Source organism: Heterocephalus glaber, unplaced genomic scaffold (genome assembly GCF_053883595.1).
Source record: "Heterocephalus glaber isolate CG9 unplaced genomic scaffold, H.glaber_assembly_v1.0 deba00001724, whole genome shotgun sequence".
Classification (NCBI taxonomy): Eukaryota; Metazoa; Chordata; class Mammalia; order Rodentia; family Bathyergidae; genus Heterocephalus; species Heterocephalus glaber.
Window position 1 is genome coordinate 10,133,571 of NW_028258435.1, and position 26,912 is coordinate 10,160,482.

The 26,912-nt window shown below is 40.1% G+C and overlaps 1 non-coding gene and 1 pseudogene across 1 annotated transcript in view; one reads left to right on the top strand and one right to left on the bottom strand.

Annotated features, from left to right (window-relative positions):
• Positions 1-24,358, top strand: part of Myotrophin (myotrophin) — a 43,614-nt gene extending 19,256 nt beyond the window's left edge. Inside the window, exon 2 of the transcript XR_002390410.2 lies at positions 9,555-24,358. This is a non-coding gene — a transcript (myotrophin). The remainder of the gene's footprint in view (positions 1-9,554) is intronic.
• On the bottom strand, positions 15,127-18,223 carry LOC101703477 (SAFB-like transcription modulator pseudogene; annotated as a pseudogene).
• Positions 24,359-26,912: the final 2,554 nt, after the last annotated feature.

A 26,912-nucleotide genomic window follows, 5' to 3' on the forward strand; every position in this document is an offset into this window, starting at 1 on the left:
TGGCATGGGAATCCATCAAATGTAATGGGCAGGGCATGCACTTTGGGTTTCCATTTAATTACCTTAGTTTGGTTTGGGCATCAAACTTTGAATCTTTAGGCTTGTACATACTCAGTTCAAAGTTCCAATGTCCTGTATTTACCTTAAACATATAAGAACACAGAAAAGTGGAATGGTACATCAATATGTGATAGCAAGCCAGCATTTTTGGCAAGTGCTCCAGTCTTTTGGGGCACTAGCACTCAGACCAATGCCAAAGAGGAACCTAATTAGAACTAAACACACAGCAATAATAAGAAAATAATAAAACTAAACAGCAACAATAGTGAGTAGGATAGTTTCAGTTAACAAAGCGGTACAAATATTTATGGGCTTTTAGCTGTACTTCAGCCTGTCAGCAGGGCTTTTGAGACCATTGTCTCCTTTAATTTCTTCTGCCATCCATTGTCCTGTCAGCTTCCTGAGTGGCAGAAGCAAGGCTTTGAGAGTGCTGTCTCAGCAGGGTCACCTTCAGCGGGTTTGCTGGATCCAGCTGCCATGTTCAGGAGTCTCCTGGATGAAATTCCTTGATTCTTGAAGGATGGATCCAAGGCTGGATTTCTGCAAATTTTACTGTTGTGAGAGTTGTCATAACAATAACATAAGGCCCTTTTTACACTGGGGTGAGGGAGCTCTTTTATCAATCTTTTATATAAATTTGGTCCCCTGGCTCAAATAAATGAGCAAGAGTGTTCATGGGAATATTATCCCTTTCCTCATAATATTTATGTAGCTGATAAAAAGCCTGTCCTAGAGCCTCAAGCTGTTGATTAAGCATTGGACTTCCTATTTTGTGTGTATTGCCCCTAAGGCTTTTAATCAAAGCTGGTAGCCTTTCAAACAGGATCTCAAATGGGTAGAACTTTCCCTTGTTAGGCACATTTCTAATTTTTATCAAGGCAAAGGGTAAGAGATCTACCCAAGAGCCTTGGGTCTCTAGGCATTACTTAGTGAGAGCTAACTTAACAGTTCTGTTCATCTTTCCTACTTTTACCGTTGTCACTGCTGATGGTCAGAGGGAGTCCATGTCTTGGAATGATTTCTTTTAGAAGGACCCTGCATACTTCTTGGGCTTTTTCTGTCTTAGTGGGGAAAGCTTCAAACCACCCTGAGTAGGTACTAATAGATATTGGTAGCCTCTGCATGGCTTCACTTCTGTGAAGTCTATTTGTATATCTTCAAAAGGAGAGCTTTCGGCTTTGAGTTCCCAAGAGTAATGAAATCTTTTACTTTTTGATGGCCTCTGTAATGCATGACAGCTATGTTTAGAGGCTCCCAAACTGCATCGAGGAGCTGCAGGATTTTTTTTTATTTTTAACTTGTTTTTCTTCTGTCATAAGCAATCCTCTCTCTTGGTACAGCATACCATGGACATGCATAGCAGCAAAAGCAGATCTGGCATCAATATATATTGACTTTTTCCTTTTGACCATCTGAGTGCCTGAATCAATGCCCATAGTTTGGCCTTTTGTGCCAACCATCCTGTTGGAAGAGGTTCGGCTAGGAGCACCTCTTTGGCAGTTACCCATGCATATCTGGAGAGATGGATTTTCTCCCTAACTGAGGTACTTCTATCCATAAAAAGGTTGTACTCAGCATCAGTCAGGGGAGTCATCTGAAGGTCTGGTCAGCTAGCACAGGCTTCATTAACAGTCACAAGGCAGTTGTGGTCAGGTGGATCCATTTCAGAGGGCAGGTAAGTTGTAGGATTTAGAGCTTTTACAGCCATGATGGTCAGGGAGGATTCTCATACATCAGTGCCTGGTATTGAGTGATGCAGCTATTGGAGAGCTAATTCTGCCCTTTACTATTTAATGACTCCATTATTGAATGAGAAGTATACCCAGTTCTTGCCCTAAAGTCAGCTTGTCAGCTTCTTTTATTAACATGACTGCAGCAGCCACAGCTTGTAAACAGGGAGGCCATCCTCTTGCCATGGGGTCTAACGCTTTTGAGAGGCAAGCAACAGGTCTTTCCCAAGAGTTCATCTTCTGAGTTAAAACCCCCAAGGCAACATGATTTTTCTCATCTAAAAACAAGATGAAGAGTCTGGTGACATCTGGGATACTGAGTGAAGGAGTTTTGCCTAAAGCCTTTTTCATTTCTCTGAAAGAAGAATGTTGTTTAGTCCTTTTACTTACCTTTAATACCTCATGTAGTGGCTTTATTTTCTCTGTGGACCCCAGGACTCAGATGCTGCAGAATCCTGCCATCCCGAGGAATTCTGGAAGCTTCTTTTTGGTTGTGGGTCTCGGTAGAGAAAAAAATGACTTCCTTTCTCTCTGGACCTAGCCTCCTTTGTCCTTTTTCTAAGTCAAATCCCAAATACTGCACTTTGGTCTGACAAATTTGTGCTTTTTTCCATGAGACTTTATATCCTGTGTCTTGCAGGAACTCAAGGAGGGCCTTGGTCCCTTCCCAACAGTCTTTTTTTTTACTCATTACAAAGGAGAAGTCATCTTGTAACCTGTTGGTTAAAACCTTTGAAGACGACCAGTGTACACATAGTAACATATTTAGAATTGATCCCTTTGATGACAACCAATGTAAACATATTTAAACTTTTTTTAAACAAACTTGAAACCAGCAAACAAACATACTTTTTTTGATAAATCATTTCTGCACATCTTTTTGACATACTTAGGCCTTCTGGTCTTGTATATCTCTTTTTATTTTTCTAACAAGACAAACATACAAAATTTTTTATATCAATTGTATCTGTTTTACTTATAGCTTTTTAATATTTTTTAATCTCAGTTACTATAAACTTTTTATCATACACTTGTCTTTGGCTGTTAAAATTTTATTTTATTTTTATTTTTTTATTTTTTGGCAGTATGTAGAAAGTGGTTTTGTTATAGGGCTGGCAGCGTTGGTTCAGCATTGGAAGATCCACCCCCAAAAGTCATCATTTTAACAGAGGAAAGGAAAAAGCCATATGATCCTGTCACTAGTTAGAGAAAAAGTATTGGACTAAATTCTACAGCTGTTCATGGTAAAAGCTATCAGGAGCCTAGAAGTAGAACAGAAACTTCTCAACAGATTAAAGACATGTACTCCATACTTCCAGTGAGAAGGACTTATATGAATGGAGAAGATACAATGCTTTCTCCTTAAGGTGGGGAACAAGGGCAGATATGCTTACTTTTTATCTGTCCATTAAACTTTGAAACCTAGGCCCCACCAAAATAGTCTGGCAATAAAATGACACAACTAGGATAGGATTGGCATGGCAGAAGCAAAATCTTTATATGGAGATGAAATGATCATCTACAGAGAAAATACTAAGAAATCTCTAGGAGCCCCTAGAACTTGTACTTGAATTTAGCAGGATTAGAAAACGCAAAGTATATATAAAAATTCAGGTCTGTGTATACTTGCTGTAGATGAAGAATTGGATATTGAAATTTAAAAGTTATGTAGGAGTACAAAGGACCTAGAAAAGTTAAAAACAAAAACAGTGTTGGAAGACATTTAGTACCTAATTTTAAAACTTCTTCTAAAGCTACAGTAATCAAGGCAGTGTTGGTGTAAGGAAAGACATATAGATCATTGGAATAAAACAGAGAATCTAGAAATAGAACCACACATATATGGTCTACTGAGTTTTGAAAGATTACTTAACATTAGCATTTTATAGAATATAAACTCAATTCAAGAGCCAAGGAAGAGATAGTGTTTTCAGCAAATGGCAGTAGAACACCTGGTATCCATATATAAAAAATTAACCTCAACCCTTTTTTTCCATACATGAAAATAACTTGAAGGGATCTATGAACCTAAACAAGAAAGCCTAAAAGTATAAAACTTTAAGAAAAAATTATAAGGGAAAGTATTTATGAATTCAGGGTAGGCAAGAACTACCTAGGATACAAAAAACATGATGTATAAAAGAAAAAAATTGATAAATGAGATTCCATCAAAATTTAGAACGTTAAATGACATCATTAAAATGAAAAGTAGTCCTTAAACAGACCATATTTACAATGCATATAACCTATGACCAGAATATATAAAGAATTCTTAGAGCTCATTAATAGACAACCCAATTAAAATGTAGACATAAGAAGATGATAAATAGCCAGTATAGCACAAGGAATGGTGTGCAACTCTAGAATCAGAAAGATACTAATCAGTACAATAATAAGATTGAATTATACACTCATTAGGGAGATGAAGTCAAAAGTTTAAAAAGCCTTGTCATGACTTTTTCTTTTTGTTGGATTCTCTCCCTTTGTGTTTAATTTGTCACGTCCAATGGATTCATTCTGCTGGGTTTCCTGGGGTTGTGATCCTCATTGTCTTTTCCTAGGGTATTGTCTAAAATTTTTCAGAGTGCCAGTTTGGTATTCATGAAGTTCCTGAGGTGCTCTTTATCATGAAAGTATCTTATTTCTCCATCAATTTTGAAAGAAAGTTTTGCAGGGTACATCAATCTGGGTTGGAGGCTGTTTTCCTTTAGGGCTTGAAATACATCACTCCAAGCTCTTCTTGCCTTGAGGGTTTGCATTGAGAGGTCTGCTGTGATTCTGATGGGCTTTCCTTTGTATGTGATTTGTTTCTTTTCTCTCACTGCTTGTAGAACTTTGTTCTTCTATTGGGTTTCTGGAATCCTAAGTATTATATGTGTAGAGATTTTTGATCAAGGCTAGTTGGAGTCCTTTATGCCTCACTTATCTGTATGTCAAGTTTTTTTCCCTTCCTTGAGAAATTTTCTGTCATCACTTCTGTGAACAGTTTTTTTATGTCTTCTCCACTCTCTCCTCTTTCTTCATTGACTCCAATCATTCTTATGTTATTCTTCTTTGCATCATCTAGCAGCTGCTGGACTGATTTCTCATGTTGCCTTACAATTTTAAAGCAATTTTCATTTCCTCCTCACTAATTGCAATCTTATCTTCTATATGTGAAATTCTATCCTCACACTGGTTCATTCTGCTGCGCAGACTGTCAATGGAGCTTTTAATCTCTTGGAAATCTGTTTTTATCTGTTTTATGGATTCCATTTGTTTCCTATGTTGGTATTCCATCATGTTCCTCAGATCCTCTATTTTTTATCTGTGTCCTCTCTAGATTTATTAATCATGTCTTGCACCATGAGCAAAATCTTTGCTGTTATCTGAGTAATTATTTCTGATTTCATTTTTCCCAGATCCTCTTTTGTTGCCAGTTCAGAGAGTCCAGGTGGTTGAGTATCAGATTGTTCCATCTCGTTTCCCTTTGGGGTTGCTGTAGGTGATCTGAAAGTCTGTTTTTGAGGCTTGTTTATGTGTCTTCTCATTTCCACGTGGGGGGGGTGCTTTTGGTGCCCACGCGGCTCACCTTCTCTGCCCTAGGAGCTTGGGATGGCAGCAGGGGAGATTCCTTCCAGGTTCTGGGACCAGCTCAGCTTCTCTGCCCTAGGAGCTCAGGATGGCAGTGGGGGAGCTTCCTTCTGGGTGCTAGGACTGGCTGAGCTTCTCTGCCCTAGGAGCCTGGGATGGTGGCAGGGGAAGCTTCCTTCCAGGTGCTGGAACTGGCTGAGCTTCTCTGCCCTAGGAGCCTGGGATGGAGGCGGGGAGCTTCCTTCCAGGTGCTCTGCATAATTTCTAATGTCAATCTTAAAAGCAGTTAACAAGTGGACCATTCTGTGACTTGTCTCCGTCTGTGGCAATATTTTGTTTTATACAAGAAAATCTTTTTCATACATCACTGTAAAGGAAAGACGTTCTCAACAATGAGAAAGTCATACACCTCCAAGTATTTATATATCTACTTTTATAAAACCTCATCAACAAATTCTTTAAAGATCTGCAACATAGGGCTGGGGATTTAGCTCAGTGGTTTTGCTGCCTGCTGCGCAAACACAAGGACCTGAGTTCGATCCCCAGTACAAAAACAAAAAAGATCAGCAACATAATCACAGAGAAAAATACTATGCGCAGATAAAGCTGGACAGCCAGGCATGGTGCACATACCTGTAATCTCGGAAGATGGGTGGGTTGAGGCAGAAGAAAACCACAAGTTCTTGCCAGGGATTTAACTCAGTGGTTCCGCCACTTGCCTCCTAAGTGCAAGGACCCAATTTTGATCCCTGGTACCAAAAAGAAAAAAAAACCCCACAAGTCCTTGCCCAGCATGGGTTACATAATAAATTCAAGGCCACCTGAACTACACAGGGAATCCCTGTCTCAAAAAACCCAAAGAAGGGCCGGGGATTTAGCTCAGTGGTTTTGCTGCCTGCTGCACAAGCGCAAGAACCCGAGTTCGATCCCCAGTACCAAAAAAAAAAGAAAAAAACCCAAAGAAAAATAAATTTTAGATCATCTGAATATGTAGAAAATAATGTACAGATTTAGATTTGATGATGTGATATGCTATGAATTCTTCAAATTATATTCTTAATACTATTATATTTATAATACCACTGAAGCAACTATGGATGTGACAAACATCTTTTACAATCTCTTCTGAAACACAAAGGACAGCTCTATATTTTTCAAATCTCCAATAAGTAAAGAGAAGTTTTCCTTTCCATTTTCTGGGACATGTGGTAGAGTTACAGCCATTTAAGTTTGAACACAGAACACAGGACAATAGACACACTAAATATATAAGAAATATCAAGAAATGCTTGTGGTTCATTCTAAAGTGAGATTTGATATGGTTGGCAGCACAAATCAAGAGGAACAGATAATTGATCACACATTTATGGCTATAAGTTATGCAGTTTGTGGCACAAGTAAACCTGATTTTTCACAAACACTCAAAGGTGCATTCCAGGCAGATATAAGGCAAAATAAGAAACTAACACATGCAAGAAGGTATAAGAAAATAACTTTCTCATCTGGGAAGAGTGGAAAAATCCGCAGATATAAATTCGTAAAGGCATAAAAGTTAAGATGACTATAAAAAGATACAAAAACAGTAACAGGGTTTCTGTTCAGCAAAGAGTATCACTGATGAAATTAATGTGAAGATTAAAAATTATAGAAGGTATTTTCATTCTCTACAAGTGATAAATAACTAGAAGAGACAAAACCTTATTTAAAAACTATCCCCAGCACAAATATGAAAACATAATATATAGTCAAATAAATTACACACAGACTTACACAGGAAGGGGGGGAAAAGGCATAAAAGATGGGGGAAATGGAAATGATTATCTATTCAAATCAGTAAAACTCATCAATTTTGAAAAATTCTGGCATTTGTCAGGAAGAGAAATAGGAGTTACTGCCCCCTGGTGGTGGTAGTGCACATAGTATTAGATTTTAAACTGACACACTGTGTACCAGCAAGCACGCTCCTGAGCATCAGCGACATTTCCTCTGATCTGTTTCTAGGGTAGCACAAAAAAGAATGCTCCCAGTGCATTTATATCATTGACGACTTGAGAAGCCTGCTTTCCCACGACTGTGGAAAAGGCAAATGAAGTGCAATGTTACATCCACATATTTTCTCCAGTATGGAATGAATCATCAGTGGCTGAAAACCTCTGCTTTAGCAGGGTCATGGACACATAAACTCCTGGATGACATGGTGCACCGAAAGGGCAGAAGACCCCACGTGGTGACATTTTTCTAACTGCATTACAAACCCATGCTGATTGACACAAAAAATCTCACAGTCTGTACTTGAACACTTTTTCTCTTCTTTTTTTTCAGACAAGGTCTCCCTATGTACCCCAGGCTGGCCTAAAACTCCTGGCAATGCTTTTAGTTCAGTCTCCTGAGTGCTAGGATTACAGGCATGCACCACCATGCTGGGGACTTCCTCCCTCTCCTATTGCCTTTCGGATTCTACTAGAACAAAAACCCACAAAGGGCTCCACAGCTTGCTGTGCTATGATGACACACACCGGGGGTGTGGAGGCCAGACTTAAGGGGTGAGTGAACTGAAGTTCTATGCTTTATCTCAGCTGTGCCCTTCTGCAGAGGCCACTCCCACTGGCTTCTCCAGGATGCCAACTTGGGAGTTGTCTACAGAGTGTGGGGAATTCAGGAGAACTGAGGAGTTTTCAGGGACTGCAGGCTCCAGCCACATATGGAACAGAACAAATGCTCATGGTCAGCTCTTCCCCTAGAAAGATGTAAGTCACTGCAATGGAAGAAGAGCACCAAGTCTGGGAGGTGACAGTTCTAGGCAGACATGAGTTAAGGCCATTAAGGCAAGGAAGAGGCAGTGGGAAAATCAGAAATGGGTAGAGTAGAAAGCCAGATACTTTCTCCAGGACTGAGGCATAAGAATGATTCCCATAATCAGCATAAAATACAACTAGGAATGGAAACGTTTTCACTTCCACATTGTACATGTTTGGTGTCTTCTGCTCACACTGCTGAGTCCTGTGTTTGATCACTGACAATTGCTATCCTATCCTCTTGTACTCACGGAACAAGCCAGACAGTGTGACCAGTGTGGTGCACCTCTCTGTAGTACTAAAACAAGTAAACAACCAAACCAAACCAAAACCAGAAAACAATAGCCACAGCACTGCTTTTAAAAAAAATCAAAACACTATTTGTAATGTATCACACTAAAGTTTTTTGTGAGAACCTGATTTGTACAGCACTCCACACAGGGTGCTATGTGATAAGTTTCCTATTCTACAGAGAAGCACTTTACAAAGAGTTGAAGGAATGAGCCTACACATTCTGCTTGAGTTAACAAGGGAAAATATCTTGATCAACCCACAGGCAGTTCAAAATATAATATATTGAAAATGCACTGATTATGGATATAATCTAGTAAATATTGCTAGGCTTTGACTCCTTTAAAACTGATCAATACACTTATATTTACCTGTATTTGAGAAAATGTAACACATAGCTTATTTCATAATAAAATACTAAATATCTCATGTAACCTATTAAACGTGCTGCACTGTAAATCACTGGATGTCTTCACTTGGTGTCTTGTAGTTGACAGAGCAGGGACTCACTGCTGCTGCCCAGCATCTTCAGCAAGTATTGTAGCACAGACCACTAGTGTCCAAATAGCATAAAATTCTAAATCAAAGGAAATTTTCCACCGAGTACTTATCACTTTTTCCTTTATGCTTTAGTACTGGACTGAAATCAGGGCCTTACACATGTTACAGAAGTTACTTTAGATTGGAGACACAGCCCCAGTGATTTTACTTTATGTTGATCTGGCTCTTGCTCCATTGTCTGGCCTGGGCTTGCTACTGCAATAATCCTGCCTCAAGGCCCCAAGTGGGTGAGATGAGAGGTGGGCAGCACCATGCCCCACTGAAGTTTCATTTAACTAAGCACAGTGATCCTGGACAATAGTGGTGACCAAGGAACCCCACATCTTATCCAGACATGGTGGCACCTGTCATCTGACCACTCCAGGAGGCTGAAACAAGATCAAAAGTTTACTGCAGCCTGGGCAACGTAGTGACACCTGCTCTCAAAATTTTGAAAATATTAAAAGGTGGAGAGTGCGGTTCAAAGAAAGAGTCCCAAGTTCAATCTTTACTGCGGCCAACGGCCTTGCCTGCCCAGCGGCCCACGCGCCTCCCCTCCTCCTAGCCCTTTTGCGGGCTCCGCTCGTGCTGCCGCCTCCGCCGCCGTCCCTTCCCAGCCAGCCTGCCCGCCGCAGTGCTGTGCAACGTGGAGTTCGTGTGGGCCCTGAAGAAGGGAGACCTGGACGAGGTAAAGGACTACGTGGCCAAGGGAGATGTCAACCGGACACTGGAAGCGGGAAGGAAGCCTCTTCACTATGCAGCAGATTGTGGACAGCTCGAAATCCTGGAATTCCTGCTGCTGAAAGGAGCAGATATAAATGCTCCAGATAAACACCACATTACCCTACTTCTGTCTGCTGTGTATGAGGGCCATGTTTCCTGTGTGAAGTTGCTTCTGTCAAAGGGTGCTGGTAAGACTGTGAAAGTTCCACATGGGTTGACTGCCCTTAAAGCCACCAATAACCAGGCAATCAAAGCGCTCCTGCAGTGATGGACTGATAACTAGGAAAGAACGACTCCCTGTGGCCTCATACTGCTGCCTGTCTGCTTTCAAAGTCATTATGGTACCGAAACCATGTGATTCTTTGTACAGTTTATCCTAATGTTCCTTGTAATGCAGTAGAGGCTATTTGGCCTTCCCTCTTCTTTTTCAGTCACTTTGTAAACCCCATAACTATGAAGCAATTGCTTGAATAAATTACATACGTACATAGAGTAGAATAGACTGGCCAAGATGGTTTGCAATTTCTTTTTTTTTAACTAGGTTATTTATAATGTATTTGTGAACCACTTGGCAAAGAAATTCACAACACTTAATGTTTATATTTTGAGTAAAGGAAGCTAAAAACATGTCTGCTTTTTGGTACTACATCCATTAGCAAAAGGTTAGTTTTGTTCTCCACTGAAGCAATATTTAACATCTTAGACAAAATCTTGCATGTTCTGTACTTTTGTATTAAATCATTGAGTCATTTCTTATGTAGTATATCAAGTAAAAACAGGTGGATTGCCTGTTACAATAGTTGCTAACAAATTCCCCCGTGGCTTCAGGCTAGTTTCTGTAGACATAGAGTCAAAGACAGTACCTGAGTGTCCCAAGTAGTTCTGTGCACAGCTCACCCCTCTAAACCCATCTCGGCATAGAAGTATGTAGTTGGTAAGTGCATTGTATGGAAGCTGCAAACAAGTAGGTCTTTTTTTCATTTTTCCCCAGGTACTGGGTTTTTAATCTATATGTACCTAATGAATTTTTTCCTAAAACTTCAACCAAGCTGCCGTTTTCTTCCATGTAATATCTTATACTCAATTGTGTATAGAAGGAGCTTGTAAGAGTGCCCTCCTATAAATAAGCAATTGCAGTGTTTTGCACACAAAATTTTAAAAAATTAAATCATCCCGATTCTATTTCATAAATGGAGAAAAAAATCATACCTTTCTGAGCAGTAATGGAGGAAGACTAGTTCTTTGTGCATTTTTGATATATTTGAGTTCATTTTTCCACAGCATCATCCTTTTGACACAATTGGGTTTCTCATAAGTATCCTAGTTCATGTACATCCAAATGCTAAATAATACTATGTTTAAGTTTTGTGTTGCAAGAACAAATGGAATAAACTTGAATTGTGCTACAGCTAAAAAAAACCAATGAATTATTATTGAAAAGCATAGATGCCATGATCTTATATCCATATGAAAAATTGAATGTGAATTGAATTGAATGTGAACTGTCCACTTTTTCCTGTGTATTGTTGGCTCCCTCATCATTCCAGTTGGATATTGTCACAAGATACTCTGAGCCTAGGGATTTGCACATTCTGTTTACCTTTTTAGAACAAACTCTTGCTCTTCTCACAGTACTATATACCCGTCTAACTATTTTTCTAGTCAGATCCTAATCATTTATAAGTACCTCTTCCTTTCAAATAGTGTAGCTACCTTAGGGTTTAATCTTCTGGACACTCAATGACATTCCTCTATTTCAATTGTTCATTTGAAATTGTGTTATGTCATATATGGTGATATTTTGGGTGAACTCTAGGGACAAATATATTGTAGCTATTCTGCACAGCCTCTCACACCACAAAAACTATGAACACGCTCACAGAATGTAATATCAGTGGATCATAGTTTAGGAATTCGGATATAGGAAATTCAATGCCTCTTGAAAAAACTAACATGAAACATCTGTGCTTTGTATCATAGTAAGATTATTAGTGGCTGTGGGACTGTTATTAGTTTCTTGATGGAGAGTAGTCTGAAATCCAGAAAGACCAAATAATTCTTAAAAGATGGAGCTTGTAAAAATAATTTTTATTTGTAACTAACAAGTGGGATAAAAGGATAAGACCCGTCCACTGGACCTGTGCAGAGGAGAAAAGGGCTTGAGATTGAGTTCAAAATCAAAACCAAAAAACCTAATCAGTCATGTCAATATACCATAAAATTTACTTGTAATGAAAGCTCTCTGGTTCAGTGTTGATGTTTAGCATCATCTGTGACCCAGATGTTCATACAATCCACTCCCCCTCTGTCTTGAGAAAATAATCTCTAGACATATCCACATATTGGAAGCCCTTGGCCTAACAGCTACGTCAGGCAGCTGAGCTAGCTGGATAACAAGATACAGAATGGGAAAAAAGTCCAGGCTCCTACAAAACCTGGAGGATGTTTTTCATTTCTCCACTTCTACAACCCAAACCAGGGTGGATAATTCTTCCTGAATATTTTGAACTCTGCCATTGCAGCTCAACTCTTTGTGTCCCATTCCACATGGTCTGCATACTGTAATGTGGATACATTATGCTGCTTGTCTGAAGGCAAGTTCTTCATCCATGAGTCTACTCAAACAACATCAGTTCTGCCCCTTTTGTGTTTCCATGAAAAATATATGGAGTCATATATCCTTATTTGAAGAAGCTATCATTCAATGACTCCAATGTATGCCTCAAACCCAACACTGGATATTAAAAACCATATAGACCACATGTATATTGCTTTTTCTTAGACATAAAAAAGTATGATAAAATTTAATTGATAAAGTTTGCACAGGTAAAGATTAAAAACACTACTCAATGCTGAACTACATATATAATAACAAACAACATGGTATAATCAGTGTCATGTAAATGATAGTTAATGTGGAGTGTCACATTGATTGTTTTGAGATATACCCAGGGGATTGGTGGGGTACACTTGTGGGTGTGTCTGCATGGGACATGGAGGTGACCTTGGTGTTTCTATCTGATCACTCACCCCTTCCTTTCTGTTCCCCTGCTCTGCTTCTATGCCACCATGAACTAAGAAGTTTTGCTCTGCCACATAGTTCCTCCATGATGTTGCTGTCTTGGGGCCAGCCAACCATTGACTGAATCCCTCACTGACATGAGCCAAAGCTTCCCCCTCTTTAGTATGGGGTGTTTCTGTGATGAGAAAGCTCACTAATCACTTAGCCAGTAGAGTGAAGTTTGATGTTTCTTTTTCTGGCATAGTATTGTAAAAAGTACTTTGCTTTTCAATAATTTCAAACTTAAAGGACATCCAGAATCAAGTTAGGAAGTACCCTTCATTTATTCATTCACCTTCTCCAGTGATTATTGCTTTTCCAGATTTGCAAGTCTATGTGAAACACTACCATGTATTTTACCCAAAGTAGAGACACTCCCAGTGACCACCTCAGAGCCCTTGTGCCAAGAAATTAAAGGGTTTCAACTTGAATAACCAATCCTTAGATTCCCTTCATTTTCACCATCTCTCTCGGCTTAGACAAAAATTCTTTTTTCCATCAGAGTCATGGTCCCTCAGCCAGTTCCCAGATTTGAGCCAGTACACAGATCCAGAACACCTTGAATGAAAGGGACCCCCAGTACCCTGGGGAAGGATCCTGATACACCACCAAAAATGTATATGGTCAATCTTTCTTGTATCCTTCCCCACAAGGACCTGAGGCATTTTACCAAAGTAACTGTACATTTTGGGAAGGGAAATGATCAGATATTTGGGGGACTACCCCACACTGGTTCTGCACTAATGCTGATTCCAGGGGATTCAGAATGTTATTGTGGCCCTCCAGTAAGAGTATGGTCTGTTGGAGGTCTGGTGATCAATGGAGTTTTAGCAAAGGTCTGACTTACAGTGGGGCTAGTAGGTTCTTGAATCCATCCTGTAGTCATTCCCCTGTTCCAGAATGCATAATTGGGATAGATACACTTAGTACTTGGCAGAACCCTCACATTGGTTCCTTAACCTGTTGTGTGAGAGCCATGATGGTTAGAAAGACCAAGCAAAGCCATTAGAGTTGCCTTTGTCTGGTAAAATAGTAAACCCAAAACAATGTCACATCTCTAGAGGGACTACAGGGAGTAGAGACACTAGCAAGGACTTGAACAATGCAGGGGTGGTAGTCCCCACTATGTATCCATTTAATTCTCCTATTTGCCCTGTGCAGAAGAGGGACTGGCCTTGGAGAATGATGGTAAATTATCATAAAGTGAATCGAGTGGTAATGCTAATTGCAGCTGCTGTACCAAATGTGGTTTCCTTGCTTGAGCAGATTAACACATCTCTTGGTACTTGATGTGCCGCTATTGATTTGGTAAATGCCTTCTTCACACCTATCCATAAGGCCCATGAGAAACAATTTATTTTCAGCTGGCAAGGGCAGCAATTTACCTTCACTCTAATACCTTGGGGTTATATTATCTCTCCAGCCCTGTGTCACAACTTAGTTCACAGGCACCTGATCGCCTTTGTCTCCCACAAGGAATCACATCGGTCCATTACGTTAATGATATTACGATGATGGGACCAAGTGAGCAGGAGTTAGCAACCACTCCGGATTTGTTAGTAAAGCATTTGAGAGCCAGAATATGGGAAATAAATCCAACTAAAATTTAACATTCCTCTACTTCAGTGAAATTTCTAGGAGTCTTCTGGTATGGGGTATGTGGGGATAACCCTTCTAAGGTAAAAGATAACAAAAAACACTTTTTAGGGCATGTTTTCCACATGATCCTGCCCATCTTCAGTAAAAGTAAGAGAACTATTATTCTTTCACTTTTTAAAACTATGCAGAATATGAAGGTTTATTTCAAAAAAGATTGCATTTTTTTAACCAGGTTACACAGATGCACTTAATGTAACAGTACCTTCTTCAAAAATAGGTTACATAATACTCAGAAATTCAAAGAACAATCTTACTCTCTAAAAATTAGACAGCAGACTTTTTAAGTTTAGACAGCCTTCAAAATGGAGGCAGACAATGCTTGGTGACACGAAGAACATCCAGAGCCTGGCACCACAGCGCCAATGCAGCAAATTATCCACTACCACAGAGCTGCAAACTACGCCTCGTATTCACACAGCCTTCAACAAAACAGCTTTCATACCCATCTTTTCAAATGTGTATTGGTGCTGTAAGAAAGGAAAGTTGAATGATACACAAAACTATTAAAAATTACAACAGAACTATTTAAACATCTTCTCTAAAATTGAGAAAAGAATCATGTTAATTTTTTTAAAAAAGAAAATGAAAAGTCTGATGGAACTCTCAAGCAGGTCAGAGGGTCCTCTTCTTAAGTAGTTAAAGTTTACAGGAGATTTCAATAAATTATCTTGAAACCATGGCAGAGAGCTCATTTTCAAAATCGCCGTGGAGGTCCACCCTTAAATGGCTTAAATCCAGAGCCACTTCCTCTTGGCATGGAACTGCCTCCAATCTGCACTATTCTATTAATTAGAGATTCATTACTCAAGTGCTGGCTCATCATGCCTGAGCCTGCCCAGCGGTCGTCCATTCGCCTCGTGTTATGGTAGCCAGGCCCTTGAGAAGGTAAGGTGGAGCGTGCCACTCTTTCCTTGGTCCACTTGTGTCGCGTCCATGGCAATCAACCACGTGTGGTTCTTCAGGGTAGTGCTGGGCTCCACTGCCCCGGTCTGAGATGACTCCTCCGTCGCCCTCTCGGCCACCATACCCGAAGCATTACTGAGACTCCCAGGCGGAGCGTCTCTCACACCGTGTCCTGACACGTCCCTGCCGGAGCGCTCTGACCTTTCAACTCTTGCGTTCCGCTTGTCCGCAGACATGCTCCCTTCGCCCTTCCGGGAGGCGGGTCTGGAAGGGCTGTGCCCGGGTCCCGGGGGTGTCTCGGGTGCGCCATGTCGGGCCTGTTGTGCGTGATCACTGTTCTCCTCTTGTCTCGCTCCCCTCGCACATCTCTTCTGTCTGTTCTAAGTTCGTTTCGTGGAGGAGGCGGCTCATTTCTTCTTGAATCACTGAAATTTGGGGGGTATCTCTCAAAGCTGGAATCTTCTCTTCGTGCAGTTGGCCTTGCTTTTTTCCTTTCACTCTGACCAGCAAAGCGTTCCTGCCTAACAAAAGAGGAAGACTATAGCGCTGAGCTGTCAGGAAACCTGCCCCTCTCCCGGTGATCAAAGTCATTGAATCTGTTCTGTTGGCGAGAGTAGTCGGATCCGTGGCTGAATCGGGCACCTGTGTCTAGAGACAACTTTTTATTCTCGCTCCAGTAGGGGTCATCTCGCCTCTGATCTACATCACGTGGGCGTGTCAGAGAATTCCTTTTTTCTTGTTCATAATGCAGCTGCTGCTGCTGCTCCCTTCTGAGTTCCTCTCGTTCTCAAGCAATCCTTTCAGCTTCCTTACGTAGTTCCTGTTCAGTAGGAATGCTTTCCCCTTCCAAGTGTGTGTTCCATTCTTTCCCTCTCTCTCTAGTTTTTGCCTTTCAATTTCTAGGCGCCTTCTCTCTGTAAGTGTTCCCGTTCTCCCCGTTCACAAATTGTTCTAATTCGTTTTTGCTCTCGATGCTCTCATTCTGCAATCTCTCTTCCCTGCAGTCTCTCTTCGTCTTCCAAATTCCATTGCTGGTCGCAGCCTTTCAAAACGAACTAAATGTTCTCTCCGTCTCTGTTCCTTCATCTTTTCAAAAGGCAAGATCTCTTTCCTTCTGTAGTATTTGTCCCTCTTTTTATCTAGGCTTGCTCTCTCCTTTTCCTTGCTTCTTGCATGACTTTTCTCATATCTTCCTCTTCTTGATGGCCTGCAATGATCTCCCTTAGTTTGGTCTAATATTGCCATATGTCCTGGAGTCTTTGAACTTATTCATTTCTTTTCTTCATTTTTTTTTACTTGATTCTGAAGTCTGGCCACTGGTTCCATTATCATTCTTCTCTTCTTTACTTTCCATTTTCTTATTATCCTTGCTTCCTTTTTTCCCTCAGATTTTTCTGATGATCTCTTCTCTTCTTTCTTGACAGAGGTTTGTGTCTTGCTATTTCTATCACTCATATTCTTTTTATCTCCAGAACTTCCTGAACTATTCTTTTCATCATTTTTTTTCTTCATTTCTTTCTTAGAAGGATCACCTTTTATCTTCTCCATGGAAATCAGCTAGCCATGCAGTTCAGTTTGATGAAGATGTACAATACATCTGGACACCTCTGTGCTTGAAGACATAATGACAATACCATAGTATTTTGCCCTAGGACTTTGAGCATTTGTAACCACTTTTGGATTTAGCATCTTTCCATATTTGCCAAAGAGGTTCTTCAAATCAGCAGCTTTGGTATTAGAAGAAAGTCCACTAGCCCAGATATTTTTAGTTGAGCTTCCAGTGCTACCACTAGTACTACTTGTACTTCCTTTGTCATCTTTAGATGATGTCTTGCTGTCTTTAGATTCCTTTGAAGAGCTCTTTGCTTGACCAGAGGCCCCAGTGGATGAGGGCCCTTTCTTCAAAGAATCCTTTTCTTTGTCTCCAGATTCTGCTTTATTAGAACTTTCTTTGGCTTCCTTCTGAACAGGATCACCCTTCACGAAGTCTTCCTTCTTACCATCTTTATGGTTCATATTCATCTCATAATCCTTGGTTTCCTTCTCCAGGCTCTGTGGAATGACGTCCTGCCTGTCTTTTGGCTTACTTGCTTCAGAATCTGTAATTTTCACATTTTTACCTGTTTCTAGGAGGTCATCACCATCAAAATCCAGAGTGATGGCATCTTCAGCCTGGATGGTGACCGAGATGTTGTCACCCTCAGCTTCTTTCACAGTTGCATTAGTTTCCATTTCTTCACGAGCTGTGTGATCAGCTTCAGCTAGGTTCCCTTCTGAAGGAAGAGGTTTAGATACGTTTTGTGTACCATCACCAGAACCTGCTGTATCTTTCTCATTTTCCTCTTCCTCACCATCTTGGGCTGTTAGAAAGGTATCATCTTCACCTTCTTGAGCTTCAATGTCCTGATTTTCGATGTCCTCTTTTTCTACATCTTCTATTGCTTCTGCCTCTATTAATTCCTGAGCTCTCTTGTTCTCTTCAGCAGAAAGTAACTCCTTGGAATGCGCATTTTCTTCTTCATTTTCACCAAATTTTTCAGAATCCTTTATTTCGTCACTTTCATCTTGTTCATGTGCCTCCTGATTCTCCAATTCACAGTCCTTGACAAAAGCACCATCTTCCATGGAAGCATCTCCACTCAACTCATCTGCTTCTTGTTTTTACCTCTGCCTTTCATTGGTTTCTTGTTTGGAGTATCAGTTAATTCAATATTATCTGGATTGCCTCCTTCCTCTTCAATAGCCTGCTTCAGTCAAGAGACCAGCACCATCTTGACTCCGTTGATGTCCAAGTCCCACTGCTTCAGCTCGGACCTGAGGTCGATGACCTGCAGGTCGGCGATCTTCTTGCCTTCAACTGACCCCACGGCACCAGCAGCGGTGGCCATCTTGAGAGAGTGCACACTGCCGAGAGCTATTCTTTCACTTTTAACAAAGATATTCTTGAAAACATTTTATCCCACAAGTAATCCAAAGCCTTGTAATCTTAATTTTTTGTGGTTGCAGTAAGGGATATTTTATTGGGTATTTTGATTGCATACTTCATTGCCTGTAGTTCTAGACATTTACATGACTAAGGTCAAAGTAACTTTCTGTCTAGTGGGAATGACTGCCTGGATGGTGTCCTCTTGCTATGTACTCATATGGCAGGAGAGATAAACTACCTCACTCTCCAGCCTATTTGATAAGAGCACTGATCTCACTCATGAGGCTGGAGATTTTACTAATAAAAGAACTTTCATAGGTGCCATCTTTTATTGCCACTCCTTTTACAAATTGAGTTTTCATATGTGAATTTGGGAGGAAAAAAAGCAGCTACTTTTCTCATTAAATTTTACCTTTGTAAATTATGCATGAGTAAATTAATTTGAGGGCAAATACATGTTGAATATTGCAATGGCCAAGACAATTTAAAAACTTCAGGAAGCAGAGATGACAAATAATCCCGAATATTGGGTAGTGTTAAGCACAATTGCCCTCTAATAATTTATAATTTCCACAACATAGCATGTTAGGATTTTTTGTTTGTTTTTTGAGACAGTGTCTGGCTGTATAGTTTAGGCTGGCCTCGAACTCACTGGGTAGTCCATGCTGACCTCGAACATGTGGCAATCCTCCTGCCTCAGCCTCCCAAATGCTAAGATTACAGGGCAGTGCCACCACACCCAGCATATGTTAGAATTTTGATCATTGTAAATCAACTTGGAATATATTGACAGTGTCTGCAATATTTAGCATTTTATTCTGATAAAACATTTTTTATCATATTATATTTTACTATTTTTTTCTAAGTGTTATTTATTTAATAAATGTATGGGGATATATACTTAATAACCTTTATTCATTCTTTGATATATTTTGCACATATATTCTGTGGCCAATGTCATCATTTTTTTTTTCTTTTGTACCTGGGATCAAACTCATGACTTTGTGTTTGCGAGGCAGGTGGCAGCACCACTGAGCTAAATCCCTGGGCCTGTCATCATATATTTTTTAAATGTTTTTATAATTATATTTAGAATTATGTAATTCTTTTCAATATACAATAATTACATTTACATTGGGGAAATATATGGCATCTTGACAGTATTTACTACTATGTGCCTCCACTTCCTCCACTTTCCCCTCTTTTACAGCTTCTCTGCCATCTCCACAGTCTGCTCCCTTCTTCCTATTATCTCTTTTGCATTGCTCTTTATATTATTAATACTTAGGCTTCTTACATGAGACAATGTGATTGGTATTTAACCTTCTGTATTTGATTTATGTCAATTAGCATTATCATCTCAGGATCTACAAATGACTCAAATTTACTATTCTTTTTGGCTGAGTAATAATCCATTGAGAAAATACTATACATTTTCTTTATTCATTTAACTATTGACAAGCATATATGCCACTTCCAGAATTTTCCTATTATAACTTGTTCTGCTATAACAATCCTTACCACTACTGAATTCAACAAAATATTTGAGAAGTCATATCACCTATATTCCTCAAGCTCTCCTCAAAGAAATTAAAAGGGATGTAGTACTTCCAAATTCATTTATAGAAGCCAGCATCACCCTAATTCTAAAACTAGATAAAGACCCAATTAAAAATGAAAACTACAGGACAACTGCAATGAACAGAGCTACAAAAATCCACAAAAAAGATATTAGCAAATAGTATGCAGCACATTATGAGTAACAGCACATATTGTGAATGAATATGTTTCATTCTCGAGATGCAGGATGGTTCAACATATGCAAATCAATAAATGTAATATTTTACACAAAGAGAAGCAAGGTCGAAAACCATATGATCATATCAGTAGATGCAAAAAAATCTTTGTCAAAATCCAACACCCCTTCACGATAAGAACTCTGAAGAAAATAGATCTTGAAATGCCATATTTGAATTGGATAAAAGCCACTTATGAATCATTAAATGAGGAAAAACCAAAAGCATTCCCTCTAAAATCAGAAACAAGACAAAAATTGCTACTATCCATCACTTCTATTCAACACAGTACTCAAAATATTAGCCAGCCCATCAGACAAGTAAGAGAAAAAAAGAGATACATATAGAAAAAGAGTAACTCCCAGAAAGAAGGGCTGCTATCCAGAAATCAACCAATAACAAATTCTGGAGTGGCTGTGTGGAAAAAGGAACCCTTTTGCACTGTTGGTGGCAATGGGGACTAGTGCAACCCTTGTGGAAATCAATGTGGAGATTCCTCAAAAACCTAAAACTAGAGGTTCCACTTGACCCAGCTATTCCCCCTCTTGGTATCTTCCCAAAAGAATTAAAAGCATTATACCACAGTGATATATGCACATCCATGTTTATAGCAGCACAGTTTGTGATAGCTAAATCTTGGGAACAGAGAAAATGCCCATCAACCAACAAATGGATAAGATAGGATATTTTTAGACAATAGAGTAATGTGTCATAAAGGATGAGCTTCAGATATTTATAGCTAAATGGATGCACCTTCAGACCATACTTTTTTTTTTTTTTTGGTACCAGGGATCGAACTTGGGTCCTTATGCTTGCAAGGCAGGTGGCAGAACCACTGGGCTAAATCCCCAGCCTATCACACCATACACTTAAGTGAAATAAATCAGACACACATGTTTAAATACTGCATTGTTTCTCTGGTGTGAGAAACCAAAAGCGGAAAAAGGAACTAAAATGTATAATAGGTATTGGGAAATGGGAAGAAAGTGTTCAAATGGGAAGGGGAGGGAGAAAGGAAGGAAGGGACAAGAAAAATATAGAAGGAAAAAATGGAAACACAGTTTTTATACATAGGAAGGGGAAGGGGAGATGGGAAAAAAGAGGTGGGATGTATCATGTACGGGGGCAATTCCCTATGGTGAGTGTTATCATTATGTATGCCTAAAATGTACCAATAAATGTTTTGCTTTAAAAAAAAGAAAAGGAATAACTCAAGTTATAATTATTTACAGATGACAACATACTCTACATAGAACAAAAGAATTCACAAAAAAACCTCTTAGAATTAAATAACCAATTCCAGCAATGTAGCAGAACACAAAATCAACACACAAAGATCAATAACATTTGTATAAACCAATAGTGAACTAAATGAGATGGAATTTATGAAAATAATACTATTCATGGTAGCATCATGAAAAACTAAATATCTAGTAATTAACCTAACCAAGGAAGTGAAAGATCCCCATAAAAATAACCACTATACTCTGAAAAAAGGAGATTGGAGAAGACATTAGAAAATAGAAAGATGTGCTCCTGTGTAGGCAGAATCTATATTGTCAAAATGCCCATACTCCCACAACTGTTATACAGATTCAATGCAATCCCAACCAAAATACCAACAACATAATTCACAGCTCTAGATAAAGCAATTCTAAAATTTGTATGGAACCAGAAGACCCAGAATAGTGAAGCCAATCTTGGGAAACAAGCTCAAAGATGGAGGCATCATAATACCAGACTTCAAGTTATAGTACAAGTGATAAAAATGTCATGGTGTTAAGGAAAATATAAAATAATGTAGAATAACTGCCTGCCTCATTCTGTTTCTGTAACTTGCTTCACTTGCTTGTTTCACTTTTCAGAATAGTAATAGCAGACGCTTCACCATTAACCACAAGTTTGTAGGCATGAGATAAGCAAATGCCTGCAACATTGCTTAGCTGCAACCCCCACCCAAATGAGGCCAGATGTCTGCACCAAGATAACATTCACCATGCCTCACAAGAAAAACTACACATAGACCCTAAGCTTTCTGTAAACCACATGACCAGAATTGTATAAATGTAAGCCACCAATGTAACTCTGGGTGAGCCCTTGAAGGCATGTTCCTATGGGCCTGTCCTGCTAGCAAATAAATTTTGCTGTTTTACCTCTGCTCCAACATCTCCTGTGAGTTTTTCGGTTACTCCCAGCCAAATCCACAACATTTGGTTCGTTTGCCTGGAAACCGAAACTGCTCACAATCCTCGTTTGGTCAGTCACTTTGGACACTGACAGAGCAAGATACAGCCTCCCAACCCTCCAGACGGGGTACCACCCCTCGGACGTGATTAGTCCTTGAGCCTCTGGAGGCCCGGGACACCGCCTTACCACCAGCAGTAAGGACAAACCCATCTAAGGAGACTGAGAGACATGGGTGTTGGTGATGGACACGGTAGGCCCCCAGGACCAGACCCTAGATTCTCTACTTTGTAATTGTTGTGCTGACTTCATTCATTTGTTAAAGGGGCCTGATGGACCCTGTCAGGTAGTGTATCCCATTTGGTGGATATTGTCCACAATTTGACTTTGTTCTGATATTCTGTATCTTAGGAGGTACTGGAGTGGGAATGTTTAACCTCTGAGTGATTATGTGTGAATGTTTGAATGATTGTGAGCAGACAGTGGAAGCAATGGACTGTCTCACCTGTGCCACAAGACCTAGGGTGGGGCACCTCAGTGCTTAAAGATCCCCCAAGGTCATGGGCTTGATTGGGCCTGATCTGTGAACTGTGGATGCATCTAAAAAGGCCAGAAGGGAAACTCTTGCGAGGAGTAAAATTCCTGAATGCCTGGACAGTCCTTAAAGTTCAAGTCACGCAGTTAGGCAGGCACCTGAGTGGGTCACTTTCGAGCGGCCACTCCCCATTTGTCTTGCGGCTCCATACAAGGGTACCCATACACACACCAGCACTCTGATCTGCCAATCATGGGGACAGAAACACCTCATCCTACTGTTTTGGAATGCATGATTGAGAATTTTAAGAAAGGTTTTACTGGAAATTATGGTATTAAGATGAAACCCCAAAAACTTGGAAACTTTTGTGAGTTAGAATGGCCCAGATTGGCCAACTGAGACATCCCTAGATGAGGGTCCTGTCTGGTCCATCTGGATAATAGTCACTGCCCCTGGATGGGAACATTCAGATCAATTTCCCTATATTGATTTATGGCTCAAATTGTGCCACAGAATGCCTCCTTGGCTTCATATGTGCTCCCTGGAAGCAAAAAGCAATATCCTGGTCCTCTGTCAGAAAGGGGACAATACTGGAAAGAAACCGGTCCTTTCAGACCTGGACCAAGAGAATTTAGACTTTCCCCCTCCTTGCCCAACTGCCCCGGCCCTTCCCTGGGCTCCTATGACATCAGCACCAGCTCCTGTGGCCCTGGCCTCGGCCTCACCTGATTCAACCCAGCCATTCCAAGACCCAAGTACCCCAAGATGAGGCAAATAAAAACAATGTAACTTAGGGAGCATGTCAAAAATAACATCCAGACAGCTCAACGAAAAAAGTTATCTCCTTTGAGACTTTAACTGAGACCTTGATGGCTTGGAGCCTTGTGCACTGAGCCTGGGAGCCTCTCAAGCTTCTGCTCCATGGCAATCAGTGGCTGATGAGAACTGTAGTTTCCATCTTAAAACAACTGCTTGCCAAATCTGCTGTCTTTCACACCACAGACTCGCGTCTCTCAAAAATATATCATTACAGGCAAATCCTAGGGCTCCCGTCTGGAGGAGGTCAAGCTGCCTCCCCATCCTTCTGAGTTGCAAAATTCACAGGTGGAGAGGAACTGAGAACTGCTTGGCTTTAGAGCACCAGAGGGTGCATGCTGTGGTCAGACTCAGAGAGGATCAAATAGGGCTTACACTCAAATTGGAAAAAACTAAAAAGAGAAAAAAATAGATTAAAAACACCTAAGAAAGCTCTGAAGAGTATAAAAAGAAAAAAACACTCTTGGCTTTACAAGCCAAGGCCAATGCTATGGTATCACCCTAATGCTGCCGTGAAGGTCTGGAATCCAAAACAATGCCAGAAAAACTACAACTGTGCTCTACCAGACATAAAGAGATTTTATAAGAGAAATCCAGTTACAAATTTTAGCTAATTGATAAATATATCTTCGTTTCAGTTTGAGTTGATGTTTAATTGGTGTGCTTAAAAGATTTCTTGTACATTGCAAATTTTTCACTTGTAATTATAAGGTTAACATGCTCTTTCCTGTACTTTGTTGATAAAAAAAAAAAAACCCCAAGGTTACTACCATTCTATTGACAGCCAAACAAATATAAAGTGTAACAATCTAAAAAGGAACACTTTAAAATTTTAACACCTAAAGACAAGTTTATGCTAAAAGGTCTATAGTGAGATAAAAAATATTAAACAGTTATAAGTAAAAGAGACATAATTTTGATATAAAAATTTTTTTGTATGTTTATCTTGTTAGAAAAATACAGAGAGATATACAAGACCAGAAGACCTAGTTATGTCAAAAGATGTGTGGAATTGATTTATCAAAAAATATGTATGCTTGTCTGTTGGTTTCAAGTTTGTTATAAAAAGTTTAAATATGTTTACATTGGTTGTCATCAAAGGGATCAATTCTAAATATGTTACTATAATATGTGTGCATTGGTCGTCTTCAAAGGGTTTAAGAGCCAACAGGTTACAAGATGACCTCCTCCTTTGTAATGAGTAAAAAAAAAAAAAAAAGGCCATTGGGAAGGGACCAAGGCCCTCCTTGAGTTCCTGCAAGACACAGGATATAAAGTCTCATGGAAAAAAGCACAAATTTGTCAGACCAAAGTGCAGTATTTGGGATTTGACTTAGAAAAAGGACAAAGGAGGCTAGGTCCAGAGAGAAAGGAAGTCATTTTTTCTCTATCAAGACCCACAACCAAAAGAAGCTCCTAGAATTCCTCGGGATGGCAGGATACTGCAGAATCTGAGTCCTGGGGTTCAAAGAGAAAACAAAGCCACTATATGAGATTCTAAAAGACAAGGAAAAGGACTACACAAGATTCATCCTTCAGAGAACTGAAGAAGGCTTTAGGCAAAACTCCTGCACTCGGCATCCCAGATGTCACCAGACCCTTCAACTTATTATTAGATGAGAAAAATCATGTTGCCTTGGGGGTTTTAACTCAGAAGATGAACTCTTGGGAAAGACCTGTTGCTTGCCTCTCAAAAGCTTTAGACCCCATGGCAAGAGGATGGCCTCCCTGTTTACGAAGTGTGGCTGCTGCAGTCATATTAATAAAAGAAGCTGACAAGCTGACTTTAGGGCAAGAACTGTGTATACTTCTCATTCAATAATGGAGTCATTAAATAGTAAAGGGCAGAATTAGCTCTCCAATAGCTGCATCACTCAATACCAGGCACTGATGTATGAGAATCCTCCCCTGACCATCATGGCTGTAAAAGCTCTAAATCCTACAACTTACCTGCCCTCTGAAATGGGTCCACTTGACCACGACTGCCCAATGACTGTTAATGAAGCCTGTGCTAGCTGACCAGACCTTCAGATGACTCCCCTGACTGACGCTGAGTATACTCTTTTTACAGATGGAAGTAGCTCAGTTAGGGAGAAAATCTATTTCTCCGGATATGCAATGGTAACCACCAAAGAGGTGCTCCTAGCCGGACCTCTTCCAACATGATGGATGCCACAAAGGCCTGAACTATGGGCATTGATTCAGGCACTCAGATGGTCAAAAGGAAAAAGTCAATATATACTGATTCCAGATATGCTTTTGCTGCCATACATGTCCATGGTATGCTGTACAGAGAGGACTGCTTATGACAGAAGAAAAACAAGTTAAAAATAAAAAAATCCTGCAGCTCCTCGATGCAGTTTGGGAGCCTCTAAAGGTAGCTGTCATGCATTACAGAGGCTATTAAGAAAGTAAAAGATTTCATTACTCTTGGGAACTCAAAGGCAAAAGCTCTCCTTTTGAAGATATACGAATAGACTTCACAGAAGTGAAGTCATGCAGAGGCTACCAATATCTATTAGTACCTACTCAGGGTGGTTTGAAGCTTTCCCCACTAAGACAGAAAAAGCCCAAGAAGTATGCAGGGTCCTTCTAAAAGAAATCATTCCAAGACATGGACTCCCTCTGACCATCAGCAGTGACAACGGTAAAAGTAGGAAAGATGAACAGAACTGTTAAGTTAGCTCTCACTAAGTAATGCCTAGAGACCCAAGGCTCTTGGGTAGATCTCTTACCCTTTGCCTTGATAAAAATTAGAAATGTGCCTAACAAGGGAAAGTTCTACCCATTTGAGATCCTGTTTGAAAGGCTACCAGCTTTGATTAAAAGCCTTAGGGGCAATACACACAAAATAGGAAGTCCAATGCTTAATCAACAGCTTGAGGCTCTAGGACAGGCTTTTTATCAGCTACATAAATATTATGAGGAAAGGGATAATATTCCCATGAACACTCTTGCTCATTTATTTGAGCCAGGGGACCAAATTTATATAAAAGATTGATAAAAGAACTCCCTCACCCCAGTGTAAAAAGGGCCTTATGTTATTGTTATGACAACTCTCACAACAGTAAAATTTGCAGAAATCCAGCCTTGGATCCATCCTTCAAGAATCAAGGAATTTCATCCAGGAGACTCCTGAACATGGCAGCTGGATCCAGCAAACCCGCTGAAGGTGACCCTGCTGAGACAGCACTCTCAAAGCCTTGCTTCTGCCACTCAGGAAGCTGACAGGACAATGGATGGCAGAAGAAATTAAAGGAGACAATGGTCTCAAAAGCCCTGCTGACAGGCTGAAGTACAGCTAAAAGCCCATAAATATT